The 7,077-nt window shown below is 38.3% G+C and overlaps 1 non-coding gene across 1 annotated transcript; it reads left to right on the forward strand.

Moving 5' to 3' along the window:
- Positions 1-5,674: 5,674 nt before the first annotated feature.
- LOC129645131 (U6 spliceosomal RNA) lies at positions 5,675-5,780 on the forward strand. Its single transcript, XR_008711222.1, has one exon. It is a non-coding gene; the product is annotated as a U6 spliceosomal RNA (small nuclear RNA).
- Positions 5,781-7,077: the final 1,297 nt, after the last annotated feature.

Raw genomic sequence — 7,077 nt, forward strand, 5'->3', positions numbered from 1 at the left:
CCAGACAGCATATTAAAAAGCAGAGCCATTACTTTGCCAACAAAGGTCCATCTAGTCAAGGCTATTGTTTTTCTGGTAGTCATGTATGGATGTGAGAGTTGGACTATAAAGAAAGCTGAGTGCCAAATTGATGCTTTTGAGCTGTGGTGTTGGAGAAGACTCTTGAGAGTCCCTTGGACTGCAAGGAGATCCAACCAGTCCATCCTAAAGGAGATCAGTCCTGACTGTTCATTGGAGGGACTGATGTTGAAGCTGAAACTGCAATACTTTGGCCACCTGATTCAAAGAGCTGACTCATTTGAAAAGACCCTGATGCCTGGAAAGATTGAAGGTAGGAGAAGAAGGGAACGACAGAAGATGAGGTGGTTGGATGGCATCACCGACACAATGAACATGGTTTTGGGTGGACTCTGGGTGTTGATGATGGACAGGGAGGCCTGGCTTACTGTGGTTCATGGGGTCCCAAAGATTTGGACATGACTGAGTGACTGAAGTGAGTCTCTTCTCATACTCAGAGTAATAATTGTAATACAGTAACAGGAGAAATATTTTGTTTGATAATACAAGATATTTCAGATGATTAGTCAACTGAGATGATACAGTAAAATTTCAAGGATTCTTTCCTTCCTAGTAGCCTGGAAATGAAGTAATATCTATTTCCTAAGAGGAACTCAGAAAGTGGAGTCAGGGAACACAGGGGTCCTGGAATGTCTCTAGAAGCTTCTCAGTAAAATCAATAGGACCAGTATCTGCCTCAGCAAGTTGGGTGCCACCTGTCAAAGCCACACCTGCCTTAGCCATAGCCATAGCCACAGCCGAGGCCACCAAAGTAGTTGCTGTAGAGGCACAAGGTGTCAGAAGTTGAAGGTTTAATGGAAAATCAAGGAACAAGTGTCCTCAGTCTGAATATCACTCTTCCCAGGGCCTTTTATACACCTTCAGTGGTGGGCAAATCATAGGAAGGTGCTGAGCTGGTAATTAATGCCAATTTACATAATATGTGTGTGTGATAAGTCGCTTCAGCTGTGTCTGACTCTTGGCTACTCTATGACCGCAGCCTGCCAGGCTCCTCGGTCCACAGGATTCTCCAAATGTGAATACAGCAGTGCGTTGCCATGCCCTCCTCCTGGAGATCTTTCTGACTTAGGGATCAAACTTGAGTCTCTTATCAACTGCTGCAATGGCAAGCAGGTTCTTTACCACTGATGCCCCCAAAGCCCAAAATATGTAATTTGCATAAGAAAACTTTCTTAAGCTCATTTGATTTTATCAAAGAGACTCTCATAGGCTAGATTTTATTTTTCTTTCAGGTTAGGCTTCTTAAACTAAAGTCATAAGACTCCAGTAGTAAATCTTTACTACATTTTCAAAACTGCATCAAAGCAGGATAGTTAGTGAATATTCCTAGACCTGGTTTTATGGAATTTCTACAGAATGCTGACTCCTCATGTGGGTTTATAAGTGCATGGGCAGATAATTTAACTAAAGTAAGAATTCTGCCAAAATGCTTATGTATTTTTTATATAATTTCTCTTCCCAAGGGAAATATTCCTTCAACATTTCATAATGGATATACTGATACATTGCATGTTTAAATGCCACTATAAAAGCACCTGTACTTTTATCTGAAATTATGCTTCTTTTTGTTATTTTAAGGAAAATGTACAACCTTTTTATAGAATAAAACATTGGCTTATGTATTTGCTCTTCTTGGGTGCTGCTTCAGTCATGTCCAACTCTTTGCAACTCTATGGATTGTAGCCCGCCAATCTCCTCTGTCCATGGGATTCCCCAGGTAAGAATACTAGAGTGGGTTGCCATGTCCTCCTCACGGGGATCTTCCCTAACCAGGGATCAAACCCGTGTCTCTTACATCTCCTGTATCAGCAGGCAGGTTCTTTACCACTAGAACCAAAAAATGTGGAGATTTTGGAAGCTCCATACACTGTTTTTGGTAATATGAAATGTTGTAGTATGACAGTTGTTCAAAAACAAAAATGGAACTAATATATAATCCAATAATCCCACTTGTGGGCATATAACCAGGTATGTAGTCAAAAGATTTGAAATTAGGATCTGGAAAAGATATCTGCACTCCCACGTTTAAAGAAGCATTATTAACAATAGTAATGCCACAGAAGAAATCCAAATGTCTATTGATGGATGAGTGTATTAAGACAATGCAGTATAGATATACAGTGGAATATTAGTTAGCACTGAAAAAGAAGGGCTTCCCTGATGGCTCAGTGGGTAAAGAATCCATTTGCCATGCAGGACCACAGGAGATGTGGGTTTGATCCTTGGATCAGGAAGATCCTCTGGAGAAGGAAACGGCAACCCACCCCAGTATTCTTGCCTGAAAAATCCCATAGACAGAGGAGCCTAGCAGGCTACAGTCCAAAGGATCACAAAGAGTCAGACATGACTGAATGCCTAAGAATACACACACATTAAAAAACAACTAAATTCTGCCTTTGTGACAACATGGTTGAATCTGGAGGACATTTAATTGCTAAGTGAAACAAGTCAGTCACAGAAGGACTGTGACTTATATGAGGCATCTCATAATCAACTCATAAAATAGAGTGGAATGGAGGTAGTCAAGGGCTGGGGGGAGAGGGAGAAACGAGGAGTTGCTACCCAAAATGTATGAAGTTTCAGTTATACAAGATGAGTAGCTTCCAGAGATCTGCTACACTGCATTGTGCCTGTAGTTAGCAAAACTGTCTTGTGTGCTCCGAAGTTTGTTGAAAGTGTAGATGTCACGTTGAGTGTACCTACCTCAGTGGCAATAAGAGAAAGGAAAGGGCAGGAGGAATGTTTTGGCGCCGACGGGTACGTTTGGCACCTTGCCTGTGGTGGCAGCGTCGCAGGTTTAGTCATATGTCAAAATTCATCAAGGGCGCCCAGTCCTTCAAGCGTATGCAGTTTTTCTGCATGTCAGTTACACCTCAGTAAAACTATTAAGATTGATCTTTCTGCAGAGATTGGGCAGGATTGTTTTGCTTTTCTCTATCACAGTGTGTCAAATTTGTTCCAAAGTAGGGTTCCTCTTTCATCAGCCCAAGTAGAGGTCTGAGGACGCCTCCATCCATCTCTCCCCACACTGCTCGGTCTTCCTCCGTGTTCTATTGCTCTCACAGTTGTCCTGGGGGTCTGGAGTGAGGTGTCCTCCCAAGGCTGCTGGGTATCAGCACGGGGAACACATAATTATTTGTGCACATATAGAATTCTGTTCTGAAGGCAACTATAAGGAGAGTGTGTGATGGAGATAAAAAACACTTTTCACTTGTGAAAAAACAGGTTCTTTCTTAGGAGAGGCCATGAATCAGGTTAGACTTTAAAATGAACACTTAAATTCAGTGTTGGAGGCATTCATTCTTGCTGACTTTGCCTGGAAACTAGATGGAGAAGCAAAAGAGGTTGGCTTAGAAAGGCTGAATGGGGAAGACACAGTGATCTAGTCGACGGAAACCTAGCTCCAAGATGAAATGCAAATAGAACCTTTTGAAAGTAGCATAGATTTACATAGGTGAATTTGTACATCTAGTCCATTATAGATTAAAAAGTAGTTTTGATCTATCCTACCTGTATATTCAGAGTCATATAATTCTTATCCTCAATCTCTTTGCAGCCATAGCACAGTTGAGTGAGGACTGAGAAAGTCTCTTTTCCTCTTATAAAGCCATGTTCCATTCTGAGTACACTACTGAGAGCACACAATGAGACAATCGATACTTTCTGGGTGAAATAACATTATTTGCACAACAAGAATCTGGAGATGGTTTATATTCCTATTTTCTCATCATCTGTTAAAGTAAAATATGAAATTCCAGGGAGACGTTTTATGACATTATTCAGTGTCCTTAATTTATTTGTTCAAAATATTTATTAGGCACTTACTATGTACCAGCCACTCGTCTAGCTACAGGATTTCAATCCCTTATTTGTGAATAATATCTTTTTTATTATTCATTACTTGATCATGTGTCAGTTATGCAAGGTCCTTTGAGAAAAATCCACCATTCTACAGGAAAAATTGGAGGAGAATTCTTTAAATCAGTTGTTGAGACAATGAAATAGGACTTCTTATAATGTAAAGTGTTATACTGTCGAAAGTTCTGCAAGGAATAATAAATTTTTAGAAATATCTGGAGTGCTTCTAGCCATATGTGTTGATATCTGAGAATACTGTCTGGATGATGCCTGGGAATATTCAGATGTTCTGCTCCTCACTAATGTCTTATTAATGGAGATTTCTTTTCATCACTTGCCTGGGGAATAAAGCTAGGACAATTCAGAAAAGTCATTTTGTTTTATTCAAATTGAAAGTGAAATAACAACATGAATATCCCTAATGCAAATGAAAGGTGGTGATCTGGCCTGCTGAAACATTGTTTACCAAGAAGGGAGCCAGGGGCTTTTTCTGGTAGATCTCATTACTAAAATGTGAACAGAGCCAGCAAAGATGAAGGTATGCATTGTATTCTTTATCTGTTAAATTCAGAGGAAGAGCAAGAAATAGGAGAGCCAGAGTAAACCATTTACACAGACCCTAAGGCACAAACCTGAAGATACAACCTAACTGCAAAATTTTTGAAAAACAAGCCAAAGACAGATATTTCCTGCATATGTCATAGAAAATAGGGCTATTTTTGTGTGACATGGCATTTAATGTGTTTACATATGAATAATAGTGCTTCCTATAAACACAGTTTTCATACTCATGTTGTTATAAAGAACTGATGGTCATAGCCATACTCTTTTAGAAAATGATTGTCTCAGAAAAAAAAAAGGAAACAAAGGGAATATCCAAATGCAGTTTCCCACAGAGACATGCAGATTAATGTAAACATAGCAAAATAATGCTGAATATGATTAAATAAGTTCATTACAAATTAACTTAAAATTGTTGCATATGAAAAATATTGATCAACATTAGAAAACAAATATATTGGTGTCAAAGATAAGACATCTATAATTTTTAACACATACCTGGCTATTTTCATCAGCTGAGAAGTATATCAGATTTGAACTTCATGTTTTCCAGGTTAACCTTGGATAAGCTTGTCATAGCTCCTATAAAGGATAGAATTATTCTTGTGATTGGCTTCCCAATGACTCGGTGAGTAAAGAATCTGCCACAATGCAAGAGACACAGGAGACAGGGGTTCATTCTCTGGACTGGGAAGGTTCCCTGGAGAAAGAAATGGCAACCCACTCCAGTATTCTTGCCCGGAAAATCCGATGGACAGAGGAGCCTGGCTGGCTGCAGTCCATAGGGTCACAAAGAGTCAGATATGACTTAGCGACTAAGCACACACACACACTCTAGTGATTAACCATGGAAGTAGAGTGAGGAATCCCAATGAAGGAGTCCAGCAGACTGTGTTGCTCTGGATACACCAGTAGAATCCACAGGGTCAGGATCTGCTCTAGCAACACAGGCAGCAGCAGCCATGGTATGGGCTCCACCTATGGCCAGGACCAGAGTCACACCCCAGACCACCTATAACAGTGCCTGGTATCAGAGATGAAAGTTTCAGTTGTATAGAAGGGAGTTATTTCCCTCAATTTGAGTGTCACCATCTGCACATAGAATTTTATACACTCTCTATAGTATATTTCAGACAAACTTGAATAGTAAAGCTTCATAATAATAAAACTTCAAAACTTCAGCAGCATATGTACTAAAAAAAAAAAAAAATGAAATGATACAGAGATTAGCATGGCTCCTGTATAAAGATGACATGTACATTCATGAATCATTCCATATTTAAAAAAATAAAAATAAAAACAAAACTTCCTGAAACACTTGTTTTAAAAAGTAAAGAAAGGGCCTTACAGCAAATATTATAAACTTTATCCTGGGATCCAATAATCCTGTCACATGTCCTTAATTTTAGAGATTCCTTTTGTATTTTGGAGATTTTCTTACTCAGTTTTAAAGTCCATATTCAAGTTCTTTGAAATGTTGTCAATTTTAAGCCCTTTGGCTCAATTTTAATAATTTTTTTCATATGCAATCAAGGAACCCAGAGAATGTCTATTTGAGCAGTGAAGTGATAAAGTGAGGAGGTACCTGGATTAAATTATCTTTTAAATTATGTAATTCTTTCTTTCAGGCAAATGACTCTTCAGACTAAATAATATTTTCTACTCATTACTGTCATTAAACTAGTCAGTAAATAAAATATTTACTACGTTCAAATGCTAATATAAAATCATATATCATTTTTTATCTTGAGAGTTTTATTTAATTATAACCATGACTTGATTCATTTCATGTGAGTACACCATTATATTATGCAATTAATCATTTTTTAAAAAAGAAATCCAAGTATTAATGCTGAGTTTTCCCCCACGTTTCACCTTTTAGGTTCCCAAATCCTCAGCTTGGTTTTAAAGTTGTCCTTGAGTTTTTCCAGAAAAGATTTCTTGAAATAACGGCAGAAGAAATGTGTGGCATGGGTATCTCATATTTGATTCTGTATTTAATCAGTTGTGGTAGCATATGTTATAACATGTATCTGGAAAATGTCACTGTATATTCATGAATTTATTAGATTAAAAAAGTAAATAAACATGTGAAAATAGTTTGAGTCTTATGGACCCTTGAGAGGGTCTTCAGTTCCCACAGGGGTCAAAAAATCACACTTTGAGAATTCCTGGTCTAGAGCAGGAATTCTTTAAACTTTTAGGTAAGAAAATTGTGGGACTTCCCTGGTGGCTCAGCAGTAAATAATTCACCTGTAATGCAGAAGACATGAGTTCCATTCCTGGGTAGAGAAGATCCCCTGAAGGAGGGCATGGCAACTCACTCTAGTACCCTTGCCTGGAGAATCCCATGGACTGGGGCTACACTCCATAGAGTTGTAAAGAGTCAGACGTTATTGAAGAGATTGAGCACACATGCAAGAAAACCATACCACCCAATATTTTGAGGTTGAATCTCAAATTTAAATATAACAATTTATCTCCAAATGTTTATATGTATTAATTACCACTAAATACTCATTAAGTACAAAACATACAGAATTATTTATAAGAGAAAGAATTTATATTATATAGATCGTG

The sequence above is a fragment of the Bubalus kerabau genome, chromosome 2 (assembly GCF_029407905.1).
Source record: "Bubalus kerabau isolate K-KA32 ecotype Philippines breed swamp buffalo chromosome 2, PCC_UOA_SB_1v2, whole genome shotgun sequence".
NCBI lineage: Eukaryota > Metazoa > Chordata > Mammalia > Artiodactyla > Bovidae > Bubalus > Bubalus kerabau.